Raw genomic sequence first — 22,565 nt, 5'->3', positions numbered from 1 at the left:
TTTGTCACTGTGCAGGCTTAGGTTGCTTGTTACAAGTTAATTATCACCTTTTAATCCTTTAAATTTGAACTTGTTTTGTTACAGCATTTTTCTCCCCACTATTTCCATTGTTATAAGCCACAGAAGTGGTGTGCATGCCTACGTGTATTTTTCATATTATGCATATTTATTGTACTGAGCTACTGGATGCCTAAATTTCCTGCGGGACCAGTAATACAAGCATCTACTCTATCTATCTTTAAATTACAGCTTGGTATTGTGGTTATGCTCCAGCGGTTAACATCAACACTAAGCTAGCTGAGACATTTCTATGTAAATATGTGCCATATTCAGTCTATTTTCAGATCCACAATGTCTACAATGCTGTGGCTAAAGCTGAATAATGTTTGCCGAATCAGCTAGTAGCATTTCTGTTGCGAGGCTGTCTAACTCATACAAAAATAGTGCAGGCAGAAAATCATTATTTTCACTGCATTTCACTCCCTATTTTTTTTTTACTGTTTGCAAGTGACCAAGGTATAAGTGGTGTAATCCACACTGAGGTGTCTGTTAAAGGGTTTTTAGAGTGCATTAGAAACCCTTCAATGCACGCTTTATGATTGTACTACAGACACTGTAGTAAGTGTTAAACGGTAAGTTGTGGTGGTGACGTCATTTAAAATCACAACCTAGTGGGTTTGAGTGACAAATTGATGCATGGCTGGCTAACCATTGTTCCTACATCCTCCGCAGCCACTGGGTGAACAGAATGGCTAAAGTGAGTTTCACTGAACTCACAATGTAATGGATGGCCATATCTGACCACTGTGGACTTGGCTCACAGCGTCTGTGCATATCCGCAGGGTGATGATAAGGATTATGTTAAACTACACTGTCGGTTTGTGTAAACACATGCAAAAAAGTGATGCTGCAGCTCTGACTTGCAATGGATACAGTTACAGTGAATATGCAAATACATGCAAATACACCTGCATGCTCACACACAAAAAACACACAAGGACTGCTCATACATCAAACAGAATGTGTGCAGAGTGGTGAGTGCATAGTCACATATGCATAGCAAATCACACAAATGCGCAAAACACATACATTTATTTGTCCCGCGAGCATTCAAATTGATTAACTCAACTGATGCTCTGTGAAATGTGAGCTCAAATATGTCCCCATTGCTCTTGGCCACAACAGACACACACATGCACTCGCACACACACACAAATATATGTACACTTGACTTAGTAGGAATTAAATAACGGCTCTAATCAAACTTCAGGAGGAGATCTGAGGCTCAGAGTATGCTCATAATCAGAGGATGAACAAGAGCAAGTGTGTGTGTGTGTGTGTGTGTGTGTGAGAGAGAGAGAGAAAGAAAGAGAGAGAGGAGGAGGAGTGCAAAAAGCGTTAATATACTGTATATGCTGTATAATACTATATCTTAATGCCCATCCCGTATCCGGTAGTTCCTGGGTTCTGAATATTAGAATGAGCCTCTGATGATCAAATACTGCCCTGGGATGAAGAGATAAAGTGTTTCCAATAAAAAGAGAACTTGCTCAAGGGATGAGAGAAAATAAAAAAAGAGTATGAAAAGAAGTGGATTGTGCACAGGCTGAGTGTAGCGTATGTGTGTGTGCGTGTAAAAGGGAGATAGAGAGAGAGAGGGAGAGAGAGAGAGAGAGCATCATCCTTGCAGGGGTGGTGTGATCTGTGATTGTAATGAAAAGTGAAAACTGCATTAAGTAACAACCCACCCACAACTTCTGCAAACTTAGATTAGCATCACCAAAGAAAACCATACACATTTCCCAGATACAAACAAACACATGCGTGCTCACAGAAACAAATACACACAGACATTCAACTCACTCCCCGGGCCATCCCCTGCTGTATGTCAGAGCTGACAATCTATTTCTTTTATGAGCCATTTGTACTCATGGACATGAGTGGCAGAGCGACAATGACAGGTTGACAGAATGCTGTGTTCAGAGGAAAACTGTTAAATATTTCCTGCATGTTTTCTGCATGTCATAACATGCCCGTACTCTTGCCTGAGGGCGCACCGTATAGCCCTGTTTTTCAATTTCCTCTCCCCTCGCTGTGTGTGTTCACTAGCAAACTGAGATGCCAGGTAGTGGAAGTCCATTCATTTTGTATGAGCGGACAGACGGGCCAGCGTTGGCCACAGTTGCGTCATCTCTTCATTCATCAGTGAGGAAAAGCTGGCTGCTGCTGAACCTTTGGGCGACATTGCATCATGTGGCTATGTCTTGCCTATGGCTGAAACCCCATTGGTGTTACAGCTTGCAACAATAACTCGCTAAAATTGGACGCTGAAGTAGCACACTGAAGTGGTTACTAGTGTTCTCCATGCAGCTACGCTCCCTATTCACTTGCTCATTCTCCCCACCGAGGGCTGGCCTCACACACCCGCGCTGCTGCATGAGATCAAAGATGACACCCAAGAGCACCGAGCTGAGAACACTCTGGGTGTGCACAAAGTCGCCTCCACACTAGAGTAGGGTCAAAAGGCTCAAATGTGAACTATCATCAAGAGTTTAATTTACTGACACTGAGCAAAATGACAAACAGCTGTGTGTCAGTGTAGATCTATCGAGGGAATGGAACGTATCCACTGAAATGTGACAGCTTGTACTATAAGTCGTTTTTAACTTAATGCAGGAGGGAAATATAAAAGGCCACAGATTATATATATAAAACACTCAATATTAACAACAGTGATGCGATGGTTTCATAGAAGGGAGCATTTCTTGTTTAATGCTGCAATACCCAAAATTGTGAAACTATGATTCAAGTAAGGACTGACTAGATTCAATAGACAGAGACATTGAATAAGAGGTAACAGTCTACATCATTGGTCTGAGATGTTCATAAAACACCTGCTTATGCTACATGTGGTTATTGTGAACTTGCGACTGCGGGCTTCCTTATAGGAATAATCAGACAGGATGGCCTTTAAGTCAGAGTTCCTAGTCACATCATCAGCCCAGCTTTCTTAAGCCCTGTTCATGACCTCACATCATACCAATATGTTTACCCATAACATCGTCGGGAAAAGCAATACAATGTATATTCTTTTAAAAAGTTTGAACTTTAATGTCTGATTTTCATCTTGGTATGGTTTTAGGTCAATCAACATACTGATGCGGTGGTTTCTTAAACCTATCGCATTTAAAAAGTTAGTTTAGTGGCTGTTTTCAACATTTGCTATAAGCATTAGCAGGCATCCATGACCGTACATATTTTTGCATTCCTACCTTTCCAGCGTTCTGCATACAGCCATAATCCAATGCATTATTCTACATTTTAGCAGAGACACAGTTGTAAAAAGGAGATAGCACACCTGCCGCAGTAGAATTGCAACCAACAAGACACCTTTTGGAGTGGGGAGCTGTCTATATCATCAAATCTGTTCTGGCGTATGTATTGTCATTTGTTTAACATACTGAGGGACATTTTTTTTTTTTTTTTTCGGAATGACTTTAGTGCCACAGAAATCAATATTTTTCACCCACCGATGACTGTACACATGTTCTAACCACACAGCACTATTACATTATTCTGCTTTGTGGCAGCCTGTGTCATAGGCATGGAAATTGTTAATAGTCATGTCAAGCACTCTGTCAAAATCTAGAGATTGTTTTACGAAGGAAGGCTGTTACAGTTTTACTTGTATTAAATGTACTGCATCAGGCAATCCTGTCTGGGCTTGCAGCGTTGTTGTCCGCTGGGTGTGGTGATTATCAAAGTCGTGTGGCTGCACAGACTCTGAAATTGGGACCGGCTGATAGTGTGTCTTTTGTTGATGACTGCCATTTTTAGAGTTTCAGAATTTCTCCATTGTAAACTCACTAATTGCACCATCTCCTTTTACAATCTGAGGTCTATCCTATTTTAGTCAGCTGAGTCTAAATGTTCCTTGTTTTGTGATTGCAATTAGAGACTACGCAGTTGCTATGCTGTAAACTCTGCTTAATCTTTCTTGAACAAAACATGATGATCAATCAAAAAGCTTTCGGCACGTCAAATGTGAGTTTAATTTTATTTTCATTAACAGAATAAAGGCAGAGCAATTCTGAAGTCTTTGTCTGTGCCTGTATGCGACTTTATTTTCCCCTTCTCTTTTCCACATCTTATTTTATCCCCTGTTGCCAGCTCTGTGCTGCACTTGCTGCTTACCCACTCAGAATGGTCAAGTAGAGACGGATGCTGGGCAGGAAGAGGACTGAACACTGAACACAGTCAGAACCAATTTTATCATCCTCTCCTGCTTACACCGCTGACAAGGCTCTCATTTCCAAACTGTTTCCAGTCTCCACCACACATCCACCAGAGCGTGGAGCCGGCCCCTTTTAAAGTGTAATCTGTTACGGATTACTGAGCACCCGCTTGAGATTTGAACCAGTAATATAATCCTTTGTATTGATCGAACATAATCTGATTTCTCTAAATTACTTTGTCTCCAAAGTACATGGAATATGACATTAAAAGAACAATTTACTGCAGCAATAGACATTTCATTTGAATAGCATAATTATCATTGCCTAGAGATGCAATTATTACAAACTCACAGCATCACACATGACCACAAGCTCATAGTTAAACATAACATTAGGAATCAGTTATTTTTCAATTTCCCTCAAATTATTGATAATAAAGTGTCCAGTTTATATACCAATGTAATGTAATGTCAGTGCATGTAATGTGTTTGTCTTTTTCCGTCACACACACTCGCCCCACCACCATCAACATCACCACTGTCTCTCCCCTGCAGGGATGTTTTATCATCCCTTCTGCACACCAGGAGTAGTCTTGAATTTGCTCTCCACTAGAGCTCCTATCTGACAGCCTGATGATCTGAATCAGTGCTCGTTATCTGCCTGGGTTTGAGTCGAATCATCACAGGAAGACAGAGCTCTTTTTTTAAAATCTTATCACAAACACTTTGGAGATCTGTACAAAACTCAAGGACATTATAGATTTATCCAGGGAGATTCATTAGAGTAAATGCCACATAGCCTTATCGGTAATAGGCATCACAGAACGAGAGCCGATACAACATATACCACCACACATGGGAAACATACATTCCATTGCTCTCAATATACAACTGACTTATACCTCATAATTCAACAAGTTTGCCGCAAATTTCAGTCTTTCTGTCTCAAGACACTACACATCAACAGATGCGGATCTTTTTGTGGTGAAACATCAAACTCATTTTATATTATCATACTCCTCGGGGTAATTCAACCACTGTTTTCACTGATTGTATCGCTGAGCCTTTCACACTGGAAAATGAACGATGACAGCATGCGCAGTCATCACAGACATTGCCCTTGACAATGAGCTGGAACTGTGATAAAAACCAAAACCACTTGAGTTAGACACTGGTAGGAATTCATGATGCAAGGATTTGTGTGGCAGGGTCTTAAGTTTCTGGCTGAAAATATGATGCAGATGCGGCTGTGTGTGAAGATACACACACAGCCAAACACAGCAAGTAAAATACGACATAACATCATCAAAGTGCATTTTCAGACATGCACACATGCTTATAAATCTATATGGATTGTATGTATGCATGTATACACTGGATGTTCATGTGACAATAAATATTTAATTTAGTTTGCCGAAGTCGCATAAAGATGAGAACAAACAGCGGTAATAAAATTCTCAGGATAAAACCCAACCGGACTGGAAAAGTATTCATTCACCAGCCACAGAGAAAGGATATCAGCACATTTATAGCTTTTCTAGCTCTAGAAATAACATTACATGCACACATAAATACACACACCTACACTTCCACAAACACCCCCACACACACACAATGTCTGCTGTTGCCCGAGGCGGATCTCGTCACAGTGACTGTAAATAAGTTGACCCAAATATGAGATCAAAGCATGTTTTAAACATTTCTACTTACATTATTTTCTCATATATTGTATGTGGGGTTTAAAAATGTCTTTCACATGTAACAGACTGCAATACAGTATAAGAGGCCCGGAAAACTGCGTCAGCAATCATGGGGCGGAAAAATCCCATTTGACACAGAAGCTAAAGCTAAAGATCCCAGAGTGACTCATGCACCAGAGCTTTACAGCATCATCATTGTGTTTGACTGTAATGATATTGATGACCAGCGCAGGCCTACAATCTATTGATCTGCTCTTCAAATTGATGTCTGTCCAGATAGCCATCAAGAGCAGTGCGCTTGTAATGCAATATGAGATGCATGTCCCTCATTTGTCATGGTAACCAGACTTAGATGAGTTAAATATAGCGGTTTCCGGTTTAGTAGAGGAGGGTTTTAAGGTCTATTCTTAGCATTTAGAGCTGGTTTATATGCTGAGGCATACAAGCTGCCCTCTGAATGAAGCAGAGGATGAAATATCAGGAAATTGAGATTGAGTTGATTAAGTGGTATATATATATATGTATATATATATATATATATATATATATATATATATATATATATATATATATATAAACTACCATGCTTAATCAGTTAACCAAGACTGCTTCTGTATCCACAAATATTGAAAAATAAAACCCTGATATTTCCACATCAGTCTTCAGCACCTAGCATTACTATGACAACATTAATTGCTTCAATGTGATTAGGAAAAAAAAAAATCAATGGACTTTTGCATAAAGCATTGCAAATATGAAAAACTACTAAGTCTGCACAATAATGCAAAAAAACTCCATGATAACAAGTCTCATGTTTGATGTTATTTTTTTTTCCAAACAAATGAAAAAATCTGCCAGTGAAATGAGATAATCCCACTTTCCAGTACTAATCATCTTGTTTCCAGAATTTTCATGAATCAAGTTTCATTTGTATGATACCAGTGGCCTGATCAACGTTTTTGTTCCCTGTTTCAGTATATTTATACTTATTCCAAGAAGATTTCCTGAAACAAACTGCATTGGAAACAAGTGGGATTATCTAATCCCACTGACAAATTTTTTCACTTGTTTTAGAAAAAGTGACTGAACATCAGACCAAATGACACGTTGAGATGGATCTTCAGTGTATTTCTTCACTACTTTCTGATCCACCTAGACTAACTTGGAAAGTCGGGTATGCAATTCAAAATAGAGTTTTTAAATCACTGCACTCAGTTTAGTTTGTGTTAGAAAAATTACAGTCCCACGCCGTCTATGAATGAAATGCCATTCAGTAAGCTTCAACTACCTGTTTTTACGGCTGCATGGTGTAAAAAAAAAAGTTAATTACATGACTTCTCAAATTGTGATTTAAATGGACATTTCACCCACTTGTAACACAAAAAAGCATTAGAATAGAAAATAATTGGATGTAAATTGAGGCGTGATGGCTGGAATAAGTTGAGCAGAAACTTAAGACAAGCAATCAAACAAAAATAATAATTTTCCTTTTGAATGAGCTTGCCAGGAAATGATGACCAATTAGAGTGAAGGTGGTAAGAATAGCTGGATAGACCATCAACACCCAGAGACAGGTGCTGCGGTGAGGAGTGCACCCTTCAACATGGGAGCCCGCCTACACACACACTGGGGCTCAGGTGTTTCTGGGACCTGCTTACACACCTGCCATGTGTCTGGCTGTCCTCCCTGCCAACACATACAAACACTCACGCTAACAAACGTGTACAAAAGCACACACTCACACAGCCCGGAGGAAGGTTTATAGAATACACAAACCCCTGCATTCACACCAGAACACACACACACACACACACACACACACACACACACACACACACACACACACACACAAAACCTTACAGACAGTGTCACAATTATCCCCTGGCCTTGGGTGCCAAAATGAATAGTGGGAAGCAGTGTGTTTTCATGTGTGCATGTGTGTATCTACAGTATGTGCGTGTCGACAGATGATATGCTTCAGACTGACACCGCCCACACTCTCCCAGTGACAGCAGGTTTCATCACAAGGCCCAGACCTTTGTGAACTTGGTTGGTGCACAGTAGATTGGGAACAAAACAATTTGTCATGCTCACCTTTTCACATATACTGCCACGGTGCAGCGTCTGCAATGGAAAATTACACTTTAACATGACATACATAATTTATTCCTACTGTACAGTTATAAGCACACAGGATTGGAGGGATCTTTGTCAATGGGAAATGTTATAAGTCATCCATGTTTACATACAGTAGAGACAATAAGGACTGCTCTCCTCTTTTTAGTCATGTTTTCTTTTTACTACTTAGTAGCCTGAGGTAGGAAAATCATTTGAGACCTTGGTGATATTTCATAGCTTAAATGAGGTGCCATCATTTATTTCCACTGCAGTCCAGTCAGCTACCGTGAGAATAAACACTGACGTGACAAACAGCATTATGTTTTGTTTTATTTATTTAATCTCTTGCACGTCACCGTGTATAAAAGTTTTAAATTGCTGCAAACTCATTCAAACTGACAAAATTACAAAAAAGTTTCCATTGGTTGAGATGTGATATTCGCTAAAGCCAGACAGGGTCATTTCTATCTCTAGTTTTTGCACAGTTATTATTAAGGTAAATGTGTGCGTGCGTTTTTGTGCCTGTGTGTGTGTGTGTGTGTGTGGGTTAACACAATGGTCTTTGCAGTGGATTAAATAGTTTAGTGAATCAAAGCAGCATTATGAGTGTCCCCTGTTTTATTTGATGAAATTGCATTTCATAATGATTGGTGGTGAGATGGTAAATTTAACCTCAAAGCAGCAGCATGAATGAATGAGCAACCCCGTTTACCTTGGCATTTCATTTCAAAAAGGGAGAGAGACGGAGAGAGGGAGAGAGGGCGAGAGAGAGAGAGAGAGAGAGAGAGAGAGAGAGAAAGGGAGAGAGAGACATCTCTTGCTTCATACCCAACCATTTTCTTGTCTGTTACATAACTATGCTATCTCCTCACTCCCTGTGCTCAGGATGCCAGTCTGGAATTGCAGCAAATAAAGGGTGAGAGCACCAGTTTAAGTCAATTAAATAACACACCACGATACTTAATTCCTCTCCAAGCTCTGTCTTAATGAGCATGATAGGAAATGCTTTCCTCTGACACAAGTGTTGTGCCGGGATGTGATATGTCCCCTGCATTGTTCTGCCGCAAAAGCAGAGTGCCACGTTAGCCCAGGCAATAGCTGTTTCTAGCTCGGGATCTGACGTGCCGGTAATTAGTTTTTCTTGGCACAGTTGCGTGGTCGGGGGGAGGAGGGCATTTCTGCTCCGAGTTGACAATACCAGCTGTCAGAGTGCCAAGCGGCTCAACTTCAAGACTCCGTCCCTATCCTGTCTGTTTTTACGGCTCTCCACTGGGATGCTCTCCCCTTTCACTCCCCCTCTCTCTCGCCCTCCTCTCTCTCTCCTTTTCACTCGTCTCCTTGAACCAGACGATAATGCCATGAAGAAATTTCACCGCTTAGAATGGGGTGCTTAAACAGATATGCAGCTCAAGCTTAGTCTTGGACAAGGACGTTTGCAGTCTCTATTAAAATAGGACATTTTTAATATAGTGTAGAAGTAGTCTTAGCATGTGTCAGCGGAACCAGCTCATCATGGAGATTTTGGAAACACTAATGCTTAAGAACCTATTCCCCCTAACAGTTTTACAAGAATAGCACTATGCTGAGCAATTCATCACTAATTAACAAAGATGGTTGCAATGCTGTCATTAAATTAGACCTTCTCAATTGCATCCTTAGTAAGATTCATGCAATTGAAACCTTTGACTCCAACATGTAACTTCACGTAATCTTACTCAATGTATGTGGTATCTGTCGTTTTCCAGTGCAGTGGTGGGTTAAAATAACCCACGAGGAAGACCCTAAGAGTCTCAGAGTGATAAATAAATGGGAGTAAGAAGTAGGGGGTGGGAGACAAAAGGTTAATCTATTCCGGGACTGCTAATCTGTCTAGAACACACAACGTCAGCGACACCACATGTGTCTTTACATGTCACCATGGTGCAGTGAGGGAGATAGCGGTGCACTCAGTGGTGGGGATGAGCTAGAAAGGAAAATAGATCGGAGAAATCAATGGACGCGGGAGCTTTTCTTAGCATGGACTCACTTCATAGAACTGCAGCACACGACATGGGGTGGTCTCGTGTGTGTACGTGACCAATTTGTCACGGTCATACATGACAGCGCGCGTGTGTGTGTCACGTTCTGTGAGAAAGACCAGAGAACAGAGCAAGCCATGCATGTCATATTCTGTGCACCTGAGTGTGTGTGCGTGCAAGGTGTACGTTGTGTAACGCTGCTACTGTATGCGTATCAGCGCATGAGGGAATCTGGAACCCACTGACATTAAGGGAGAGGTGGAGGACGAACGGCGGGTGGTCTGAGGTCGATGCATGTGTAACAGATGACCCATCCACCTTTGATACTCTCGCATAAAATCATTGGTGGAGCCTGGAGAGGAAAAAATGCTAAGAATAAAATGTAGAGCAACTCCCCTGGCAGATGATCTGTGAAGAAAATAGAGCAAATGAGCACGGACAGTGACATTCAACAGAGTTTGACTTTGAAGATTACGGCTGCCATTTTGCTCACCGGTCCTCAAAATCCCTTAACTCAGTGATATTTGTTTTACACTGGATAATGAAATTGTATTAGCTCATTACAGTGGATTGTGCAGAATAGATCATTTTAGTTATATCAACTCATGGGTGAATATTAACTGATGGATTTGGATTAAATCCTTGCCAACTCATTCTTAGAGGTATGATATTACACTTGATCATACTATCATTATACCATGGCCACCATGAATACTTGAATCTAATTGGCTGGAGGGTGTCTGTTAAGAACATATTTCAAACATAGTCCCTGTCAATAATGTATCCCACTGTTATCAGTGCTAACTAATACATTCAGCTCATATAAAACTTATTTTAGCGAACTATAATGATAATAGACTAACAGCCACACTCACTGCAGGTGCATTGTGTTTAGCTAACACTGCCTCTGTTAAAAGTTAAATCCTCATTGCTTTGAAAGAAAAAAAAAAAAAAAGCATATTGCTCCTAAAATTAATTAAGTCTTCCTGTTTTTTTTCAGGCCACATCATTATTACTAATTTATGATACACATGGGGTGCATGAAACAGTATGCTGTCCATTACTAACCAATATGAATTAAGCAATTTAATTTCTACAGGAGGAAAATATCCAAGGAGTTTGATGGCCTCCACAATGACGAACTGACAGACGGACCCTCTACTGAGCTATATGCTGTTTTCACACCCACCTGCTGTGCTGAGCAATCAAGTGGTGCATGCCTCGACGCAGGGAATCGACAGTAAAGCGGGAGAAAGATGGTAATTGCTGTTTAATGTAAGATTAATCAGTGCCATCATTCAGCCTGGAGAGCTGACATTGACAGTCCTCGGATGACAAGAGTGAATGCACGGTAAACGAATAGATAGTGTAATATAAGCAGGGCACTAAGAGGGGAGGGCTGTTGATTGGAACAAATTACCATGTTCTCAAGGTTGAAGAAAAAAAAAACACTCAGATACTCTTACACTGCTATAAATCATCAATCTGTGATGTTCATTCAAGGTGTGATGATACGATGGACTTTTTCGGCATGCCCACTTTCCTTCAGTCTGCTTAGGCTTCTTCTACCTCAGTCATTTCCTACATTTCCCAGGATACCTGTTACCTTCAGTGGCAGGCTGTACTCTATGTGTAGGTGGAGAGAGAGACGGTGACTGCATAGTAAGGACAAGGGAGCCAGTTTTCGCCGTCACCAAAAAAAAATAAAAAAATAAAAAAAAATAAAGAGATTAAGAGTCAACCTCCTTATTCAAAATGTTAAATGTTTAGTGGCTGTATTGCGTTCTGATCTATTGAGGCTCTATTGAGGCTCAACTCTGCCTTCTTCCTCCTGTGATGGATTTCTCCTTGCATGATGGCCGAACAGCAAGTCGGTGAGTCTAAAAAGAAGCCTGTCCTCTTTGATGCTAGACGTAAAACCTGGCATTTACTATTGATGTTTTAGAAAGTTAATTTTTTTTCCTCTTATCAAACTGCACTCTGGCTGTGCAGGAAAACTCAAGGTGACGTCACGTTGTCTTTGTTTGGCGTGTTATTCACAGGCCTGAGGGAAATACAGCACTAGACAGCAACAACAGCCTCCATGCTCAACACATTTTCTATGGGAGTGTTATTATGGGAAAACTTATTGTAAAACTAGCATGGTGTGATCCTCGGAATTGGTTCGATTTCTTAACTGGGATTACAGCTCGTTGAAATGATCATTTTATGGTCATTTTTATAGAAAATAGAATTCACATGTTAGTCAAAATCAGTCATCATAATTTCTAATCATGCTGCTGAAACAGTGGAGGCATATCTAAATAGGAGGGACTGACTCTGACACTCAAATCTAGTTAAACTGATCAAATACAGGGACACACTTGGACTGAAAACACACATTAAAACACTACAGTAAAACAGAGATGGCATACTTGCAAGAATATTCACTAAGATGTACAACACTGTCTGGCTGCTTTTCAAGACTGGCTTGACAACAAAGCATGCCACCCTTTGACAAAATTAGCGCAGAAATAATGATGAATAATATATAATAATGAATGTAATAATACTCATGAATAATAACCTTTAAGTGTAAGTGAATGGGCTTGTAAATCATATTAGTTTTAGCTACAGGGGAAAAAAAAGCTATAAGGTGACAAGTGAATGTAACGCTTGACAGTAAGCTTCTTACACTCAACAGCATTATTGTCTGTTAATATATTCTGCTTAATGTTTCTTCTATTTGTGCAGATGCAATGCTCTGGACATGTTTGATTCATTTGGCAAAAAGAATCATGGCTTTATAATTCCTCCTAATCCCACTTTTGATCATCATGCTGTTCCATGATGAGCAAAAGTGTAGGGGGCAAAAAAAAAAAAAAAAGAATTGTGTCCTAAACTCTGTCTGCCTTCACAAGGATGTCATTTTGAAGGCATTTCCCAACATTGTAAAATAGCTTACTGACAGGTTGTTACGCCTTTGTGTTTGGCTAGTCTTGGAAACAAAATCCTCTAAAATATTAAAGCTGAAATCCATGTTTTTAATTACCCCATTATGTCGTTATGATACCCATATGCATGGTGGTTCAACTCTAAGACGAGCACATTTGCTGTGGCTGGAGACTCTCAGCACTCTGCTGCTGCGAAGACTGAAAAGTATCACTTCTCTTGTCAGGTCACACTTGTCCTGGTGGACAGTGCCAATTAAAATGTTACACTGTAAACCAAATTAATCAACCACAGACCAACAAGCTGCAATTTAAGATCCACACAGATATAGACAGATGAGTTATATAGCAACATTATGAATACAAGTTACAAGTATGAATATATTGTAGTGCCATGATCAAAATATTTACATCATCCCATGCCATTTTACTTTCAAATTTCAACACTTCAGCAAAGACCATATATGCTTTGGTGTTACTTTAACATTTTACTCATGTGGACATGAGATGCCCCCATCTTTGCTCTAATTCTCATCCATATAGGAGGGTTATGGATTTTACCTGTGATGCAGAGGATATTTACATATTAAACTGCTGAACAGGAACTGGACAGCTTAAACAATATAGATAAAGTGACTAATGTACATAATGTAGATTCTGTATAGTGTCACTATCCATTTGGTTAGGAAGCTGACGAGCCTTGTTCACTGAACCAAAACTCTTGTGTTGAATGTCTGCCTCCCTCTCTTTGCTGTTTCCTTCCAATCTGGCTGCACTGTCTGTCTTTTTAGCCTCTGCAAGGCTGCTGCTCATCTTCAGGTAAGCCTTCCTTGACCTCATTTTCTCCACCGGGGCAGCAGCTTTGGAGTCCTCTTAAACATATGATGCTACATGCAAAGTAGCAGTGGCACTGACAGTCAGTTAATTATGGGACAGTCAATTAATTGTGCATTTGAGGGTTTTAATACATCACAGCAGAGGCAACTTCTCTGCCTCGACGTTTAACACACACCCCGGAGTGGATTATCCCACTTATGCTATGGTCACTTGGCAACAATATTAAATAGGGAGATATAATTAATTTAGGAGGCGATATGCTCTGAAAATAAAAATTTTCTGCCCACACAAATTTAGTACAAGTCAGACAGCCTCGCTGCAGTGACACCACCAACGGATTTTACTTATCTAACTTGAGCCATAGACAAGGTTTGCCAAAATGGATTAAATATGACTGATAGACACAAACATGGCTTGTCTAGATTAGTGTTGGTGTTTATATTAAGCCAGTGTTAACTGCTGGAAAATAATTGCATTAGCTATTGGTAATGGAGCAGGGAGGTAGCGGCTAACAGCTAATGCAGTTGGCTTTACAATTAATTTTCAGTGAGTTGCTATAGTAACATACATAGGTTTGCTGAAAATCAGTGTATGGCCAATGTATGAATTTACAAGTGATTGAACCTGAGCTCGTCTATATGTGAATGACACGGCTTTAATGCACTCTCTCTCTCTTGCCAGTCAGGAATGAGTGTTCACCCAGGACATGCTAATTTAATAATAATGAACAGGTCAGTGGATGCATGATTTTACTCGAGTTGTTGATGTGATGCTGTAAGCCTGTGTCTGTCAGAGTGAGAGGGGAACAGACTGCATCCTCAGGTAGGAATGTGGCAGAGGGCAGAGGAGGTAACTGGGGTGAGAGACAGACAAAGTGCTTCATCCTGTTATGATTCCTATGCCCCACCTCCCTTATTTGGAACATTTGGTCTGCCCTTTTTTGTGGGGGTGGGTTGGGAGGGGCGCATATTGTTTTATCTTACTGGCATAACCCACAGGCTTGCAGATTGATCGACCCACCAGGAGTTCTCCTGCTGGTCCGGATGCCCAGTCCTCTATTGATCCAACTCTTACTGGCCTACTGACAGTGAGTGCTGTATGATTAAACTATCAGAAACTATATCCCATTTCTCTGTTGAACCTCTCTCAGTCCAAAAAACATCATCAGGCTCATCCAAAGTTATAATCCATCTTCTCTGACAACGCTCCTTATAGACATGAGTGTGTCCCAGAGAACCGTGAAGCCAGTGAAATGCCGTGAACTCAATCCAAACCAATCTTACTGAGCAGCCCAGTTGTTAGCCATCCCAGATGTTAATACATGCTGCTCATTTGCTTATGGTAATGAGAAAGACGATTAAAAAGTGAAATGAGGGGTAAGTGCTTGTTGTTGGCTGAATGTGGCTGTTAGTACTGAGTCGGTGGTTAAAGATTTTGCCGTCTCTCTCTCTCTCTCTCTCTCTCTCTCTCTCTCTCTCTCTCTCTCTCTCTCTCTCTCTCTCTCTCTCTCCCTCTCTCTCTCCCTCAGAGCTTAAACCAGTTTTTTTGTGTTCTATAATAAGTGTGGATTTTACCCAGGGAGGCAGGCCTTGAGTCTACACATGCAATCTCAAAAAGTTGTCTCAGAAATGTATGTGTATGTGTTTCCTAGAGAAGCATGCCGCTTCCCTTGTATAGCATTGAATATTCAGCGATGCCACCATTCTAGCACTAAACAGCATTAAATTGATTCTGGAGCTGGCTGGCTAACAGAATGTGGGTTTTGTTTTATCCACACTGGGGTTTATGCCATCCAGCACACTGTCCATTGATTTTACCCTTCCACGTCATAGCCACGCCATTTTAGTGAGGCATGTAGTTGAATGAAAGTGCATCAAATCCAAGAGCGATCCTTTTCTTCTATAAGGCTTTTAGCAGGGTACTGTTAGAGAAGAGTTTAAAATTACATTCAAAAGAAAGACCAAAATTACCCGCAGGGAAGCCTCATATGGACTGTTGAGCACAGGACGTTTTTGCCTTTTCAAAGTACCGCATGCATGAATATAGGACAGAACTTCAAGTTTGCTGCATTTATTCAAACCACGCTTTATCATGACCCTGGCATTCAGCTGGCGAATGAATGACATCTTCCTAATAAAGACAGAGCAGTACATTACACCAGACTCTCTGGAGGGCATGTTGCTTCTCTGCCTTGATGAAAAGACTCTACCTTGGCAAATAACGAAGGGAGCTTCTTTTTTAGACTCTGCTGTCGTCATTTGATTATGTCTTTTCAATAGAGGTCTTTATAAACCCTCAGCCTGAACGCACCACATTTATCCTCTTTGCTTTGATGAGAATGCCGTAATTGTGCTTGTTGACTGATGAAAGTTTTTCGTATGAGCAGTTAAACCCAGATGACTGGTGCGTTTCAGAAAGACCAACCAGTCCAGTGTTAACTGCTTCCTCTTTCAAGGACATTTTGTGAAGTATGAATGTAGAGAGGTAAGTTTTTTTTTTTTTGTTTATTTATTTATTTTTTTTTTTGGTGGTTTACCTCAACACTGAAAAATTATAGGTAGGTATGCCAAAGGATGTGCCATGTTACACAAACATGAGAGTTTAGGAAAAAAAGGGCCATAGCTGTGAGTAAACATTTATTTAATTATTTAAAGAGTCAGCTGCTGTGCTGCAGGATCCATTTTATTGATGCTTTATATTGATGCACCAGTGTGTATAGTGCATTGATGTGTACTTGTAAATAAAGAAAAAACAAAACAATGCAGAAGCCAAACATATCATTAAAAAATTTCTAAACTATCTGAAATCAATTTTCAGAGAAGAGGCTATTGAAGGAAGGAAGGAAGAAGGAAGGAGGAAATATGAATTGAAATGGGTTGCATTGTTTAAAAAAAGAAACAAAACAAAAAAATGATGCCGTTTAAGAGCTTCTGTTTGACGTCTTGGATGGTTTAGAAGCTGATGAACCTTATGCAGAGAAGCACATGTAAAAGTAAAACTTTGACAAATGACCTTACTAAAGGTACCTTCATCTTACTTTGCAAATGAGAGCCATAACCCTGCCAGTCCCAGCTTCTCTCCTAAAAATGCTCACAGTTAGAGGGAGAGTGTGTCTGGAACTGCTATTTTATTTAATAGCGCACTTTGCTGAGTACTGGTCACATGTGCTGTCGCTGTAAGAGCCATGTCAAGATGGAGGTGGGGAAATTTCATCATTTGCCCACTGATAAAGAGAGATGTGACAGAGCAACAATTTAAGACCTTAATAAAATCCTCCCTGCCTCATCATCAGGAACGTTTTTTTTTTTTTCTCCTGAAGATGAAGGACTTTTAGATAGCTGAATACTGGTACAGGGTGTGTGTTGTGCTGACGTCAAAAATACATAATGAAATGACAAGCTTGGGAGTGTTTATGCACTCCTGTGATGACAGTGATGCTGGTGGCACAAAGTAAAGCACCACATCCTCCAAGGACTTCAATCTTTTTTTTTTTTTTTAATCCAAGGTCAGGTGACGTTAGTTTGATCACAATTTCCTGTTGTACAGTCTGTTTAAGTTGGATTTTTTTATTGGACTGTATAAAATGCTGACGTCACTGCAAGTCATGGATACAAAGCAAAAAAAAAGAAAGAAAGAAAGAAAAAAAAACAACCTTCACAACACTGCATTACAAGACACTGCTGGAATGGATCATTCAAATGAGAATGCATTTTGTTTCCATGGAAACGGCGCCTCTCTTGGGTGCTTGGTGCTGATTGACAGCTACGCACTCTCAGTGTGTGACAAAGCATCATTTAAGAAGCCCTGTTTTCCTTCTGCCTCCTACTCTTGTTGTTCAAATTCATCAATAGTGGTGTTGTCTCCTCGTCATTGGCCAGACAATGAATTAAACCGACACACACACACTCACACACACACACCTACCAGTTGTACAAGCCAGTCTGTGTGCAGAGTCTGTGTTGAAGTGTATTGGCGGCTGAATCAACAGTAAGGAGAGCCATGCCTCCACCTCTAAACACACATTTAGAGAGATGGTGGAGACACTCAAACCTCAGCAACTGGTGAATGTACCCCATGCAGAGCACTTAGGTGGGCCATCAGCCCCCCACGGTGGTTCTGGGCTCAGAGGAAGTATGGGCAGAACATCCGCCCATCTATAGTTATAGAGAACAAAACACCAGACGAGTGTGTGTAAGTTTTAGATTGTTCTGGCCAAGAATTATTCTTTCTATCCATAGTGGGTTTGTGTGTGTGTGTGTTCGTGTGTGTGTGTGTGTGTGCGTGCTGGAGCCTACACTGAGAGAAATCAAATTGTGGCTGACTGGCCGCAGAATGACTTTATTTACTGTGAAGCTGAGATGTTATGACATGATACACAACGATGTGATAAAATATGATGTGATGTGATATGATACAATAAGATATGACAACGTGTGATACGATACATAGAATACAATACAGCAGACTACAATGCGATACAATACAATTATAATTTATGGTCCAGTTGCTCAGAAATGTTCATATCGTTTGAGACTGAGACACCCTGATGGCACAAACTGGTATTCAGCCGGTATGTGTATCAGACATTACAGGTATGTCTGTAGAAGAGTCACTGTACACACACACACTACACACATTCATTTCAAGTATTCCAACGTCATGAACCTGAGCTAGTGAAGGAAATTCATTTTAATGGTATTTTGCACTCTCCAAGCTTAATTACAGGTTTATAATGCCTGCTATTTATGAGGTGTCTATTCCAGTCTATTTGTGGTTATCAAAGACTGTAAGGTAAGATTATGTGAAGGCAGCGGGGCGTACTGGTGTTTATCTGACTACTGAGATAAAGGAGGAACATTTGTGTGGAAAATGTGAAAAGTAAAAAGGGGAAATGGAGAACTGATGGGAAAGAGTCATGGCTGGGATAACACTGGAAATGAAAAAGCTGATCAGTGGGAAAAGTTGAGATGGCTTGGCTGGAGGCAGTGAGCTGAATCGACTGTGCTACATCGGCTCTCGGTGCAACGGAGACTGTGTGTTTATTCATTTTGGCGTCCTGGCCAGGAGGTCAATAGAGGTGTGTTTACAAAAATTCCCCAATTCCCAGAATGCTGTGCAGGCAAAAGATACTATCAAAATACAAAGACGCTGCCAAGTTCAAGGCCTTTTGACTCTACTGGCTACAGAAGAGGTTCCCCGGTCATGTAGCTGATTAGAGTTAGCACAGAAATTATTTTCATTAATTCTCCGCAGTGCCTTTGAAGCATATTGTTTGCATACTTGAAATGCATTGTTTGAGCGCGCTGTTTGACCACCCACAAACGACCTTTGCCTGACCTCAGATATTCTGTTGATGTGACCTTTGAGTTTGTAGTTGACAAGGGCAGATCTGAAGTGGCATCACCTGGCTGCACTCCCATAGCTACAGGATATAGCACAATGGCCACTGGTTATTTTGGACAAATGTCACCCCTCCCTGCAGCCAACTGTGTCAACCTTCCCCCAGACAGGAAGTGCAGAATGAAACAGAGTTACACCATGACACGTTCACATCCCTCTTTTTCCTCCATCTGAACCCCGCAGTGTCAACCTCTGCACACCTTGGCTCGTAGTTAGCAGCATGTTCAAGTATGCACAAAGTTGGTCATGCATACAGTAGCTATCTCTCTCTCTCACACACACACATACATAAAGCACAGATAATCCTTCATAAATCCACTCGCTTGATACGAAAACATGCACATGGACGCACACACGCATGCAATTATGTCTCTGATATCTCTCCCCACCCAGCCTCTTCCAGTACCATCCTCTTCAAATGTCATATGTGAGGCGCTTGCATTGCAGGGACAATGAGGGGTATAGGGTTTCCTGGCGAGACTTAGCAGCACCCAAACTTAGATCTGACTCCCTAAGGATGTTCCTGTGTGTGTGCGTGCGTGCGTGTTGATAGGAGGGAGATGTACACCAAACAGTAAAATTAGCTCCTTGACAACAGCCTTGACAGCGTTCCAGTGTACCCTTCATGCCTCATGGAGGTTAGAGTACCCTGGTTGACTTGAAATCTTGGCTCAAACTATGAGCACAGGTAAATATTAGGAAAGAGTGTTTGTTTTGGATGACATTGTCAATCAGACTTTTTTTTTTTGTTTTTTTCTACTGGAAATGATTATCTTTTTTAGTTCTGATGCTGGCCTTTGAAGGTAAATAAAGTTTGCTACTGATATGTTGCCAATTGGAAAAAAAAATCTTGCTTTTCTTAAAACAAGTGAAAAAAAAAAAATCAAGCTAATCCCAGTCATTTCCAATGCAGTTTTGCTTATTTCAGGATTTTGCCTAGTAGCAAGTAAAAATAAGTGGAAACAAGGTAGAACAAGGAATAACAGTCCTAATATAAAGAAAATTACCCTTGATTTCTGGTAACGAGTTGATGAGCACTGGAAACATGATTACCTCATCCTGGGGCAGATTTTTTTTTTTTTTCCAAGATTTTTAAGACTGAATATGAGACTTAACGCCTCGTTAAGATGGTGATTTTTACAGTGCATTTGGTTTCATCATACCAGCCAGGCTCAGTCACTCTGGGAAAGTAATTGGGAAGGATTTTAGCAAATGCTTACGGGGATAAAACATCCTCATCCGGCTAATGTGAGCGAGTGCTGAAGAGGAAAAAAAAAAAAAAAAGAACATGAATAAAAGATAGACTTCACACACTGCTGTAATGTTCCCAAAGGCTGTTTATTCTCACCACATAGATCAACATTTCAAGCCTAAAATTCTCGGGGATCAAAACATTGATTTATGTGGTGATTATAAAGACCTCTGAGAGCATCACAGCAGTGTGCGGCGTGGACTCGGCGGACAGTATCAGAGCCAGCAAGTCCTTTTAACAAACAGGCCTGTCTGTTGCATCTGCAGCAGTAAAGCCATTGTTTTAGGGCAATAAAGGTAATATTTCCACGACACCCTTTTCCTCCAAAGTGCAGACATTTTTCTGAATCTTTAAATCTCACATATCCATCAGTGTTGTTCACAAGCTGGTTAGGTGTCATGCCCAGGTGCTCACAACTTGAACCCTGTGAAAAACACAAAATCGGAAGGGCTTGATTTATGTGTTACTGGCAGCAAAACGGTTGATGCAATGCAATCTCATATCAGTCTCGGTTGTCTGGCTGCACCACTAATGACCCATGGAAGGAAATGACAAGACACACTTCGCCCCCCACGCGGCACTATCGACCACATATCACCCCTCCTCCAGAACACATTGATTGTAATAAAATAGAAAAGAGGGGGGGAGATCTAAGAGCATTGTGGTGAGCTGGTTTTCGAGGAAACAATCTCATCCTAGTGTATAAGAGGAAATTGTTATTGCTGTTTCTGTGGTGTCATTTCCCCAGGGGTGTGAATTGTTGGCTTAACAGTGATTCATTTTGATTCATGATTCACTACTTCCTGATTCAGTTTAAGAAGGGGTTTTATGTGCAGGAAGGATTTAATTTGATTCAAGTTTATAAACTGCAATTTGAGCCAAGGATCTGATTCGGTACTTTTAGACAACATTTTTTTGTACACTAAAGGAATGGTTTGGTACCCAGGCTGTATTAAAATTTCCACAGTCAAATATTACAATATATTTTAAATAAACACATGAAGCAATCTAAGACAATATTTTCCTTCTGAAATGGTAAAAAAATTCATTTAACAGAATCATTTTTACTTATTCCAAAAGAAATAAAAGGACAAAAATGTTGTAATTCACAGTATTCTGTCAGATCACCATGACATTCAGTCTTTTCCTAGCTGCTGTGAATGAAACAGTTCAAAGCATTTCATATTGATTTAGGCCAAGTTCAGATGATTTGTTCTATTTCTTCCGTTCATTTGACTGATGCAGTGGAATTGTGAGAATGTATAATCAAGGCATCGGTGCAGTGAAGGAATTGTTGCAGCCCTCCATTTCCTCCAACTTTTTTCCCCCCACATTTTTGCTTGTAAATCACAATGTTCTGTTGACTGTATGCAGTGTCCTACAAATTATGAGTGGGGGAGTGTGGGATTGCTTGTGTGTCTGTGTGTGTGTCTGTGTGTGTATGTGTTTCTGCTTGAGTGAAGATGCTGAGAGCATGCAGTATGGGAACATAGGGATAGATGGGGGTGGGGTGTGTCGGAATGCACCCTGGACATTTTCTGCGACATGCATGTGCTCACAGACACACACAGCAAGATCATGTGATGTGACACAGGCACTTAAATGACACACACTGTGCCATTACAGGGTACACATTTACTCCCATACACACAGACACCCACTTGCTGTCATGCACACGTACGCACTTTGCACGCACACACACACACGCACGCACGCACACATACACACACACACACACACACACACACACACACACACACTGTGCCAACTACCATCAGTGGGGTCTAAGTGAGCCAGAGGGTAGGACAACATTATTGACAACATTAGAGTGTTTGCAGTTAAATGAGTTGACACTTAATTACCTAAAGCATATGTAAGAGAGAATGTCACACTGTTGTGTGTGAGTAAGAATGTGTGTATGCATACGCTAAGTGACATCTTCCCACTGTTATTAAGACAATGCCTTAAAACCAAGACATGGAATTGCGCCGTTACGATCGCCAAGTCACCTGGAAAGTTGTATTTCCACCTGCCTCTATCTGAAAAGTAAGCTACTATTATACAGGGTGACCCAAA

The sequence above is a fragment of the Myripristis murdjan genome, chromosome 23, assembly GCF_902150065.1.
Source record: "Myripristis murdjan chromosome 23, fMyrMur1.1, whole genome shotgun sequence".
NCBI classification, from domain to species: domain Eukaryota; kingdom Metazoa; phylum Chordata; class Actinopteri; order Holocentriformes; family Holocentridae; genus Myripristis; species Myripristis murdjan.
This window is presented reverse-complemented; position numbering follows the sequence as displayed.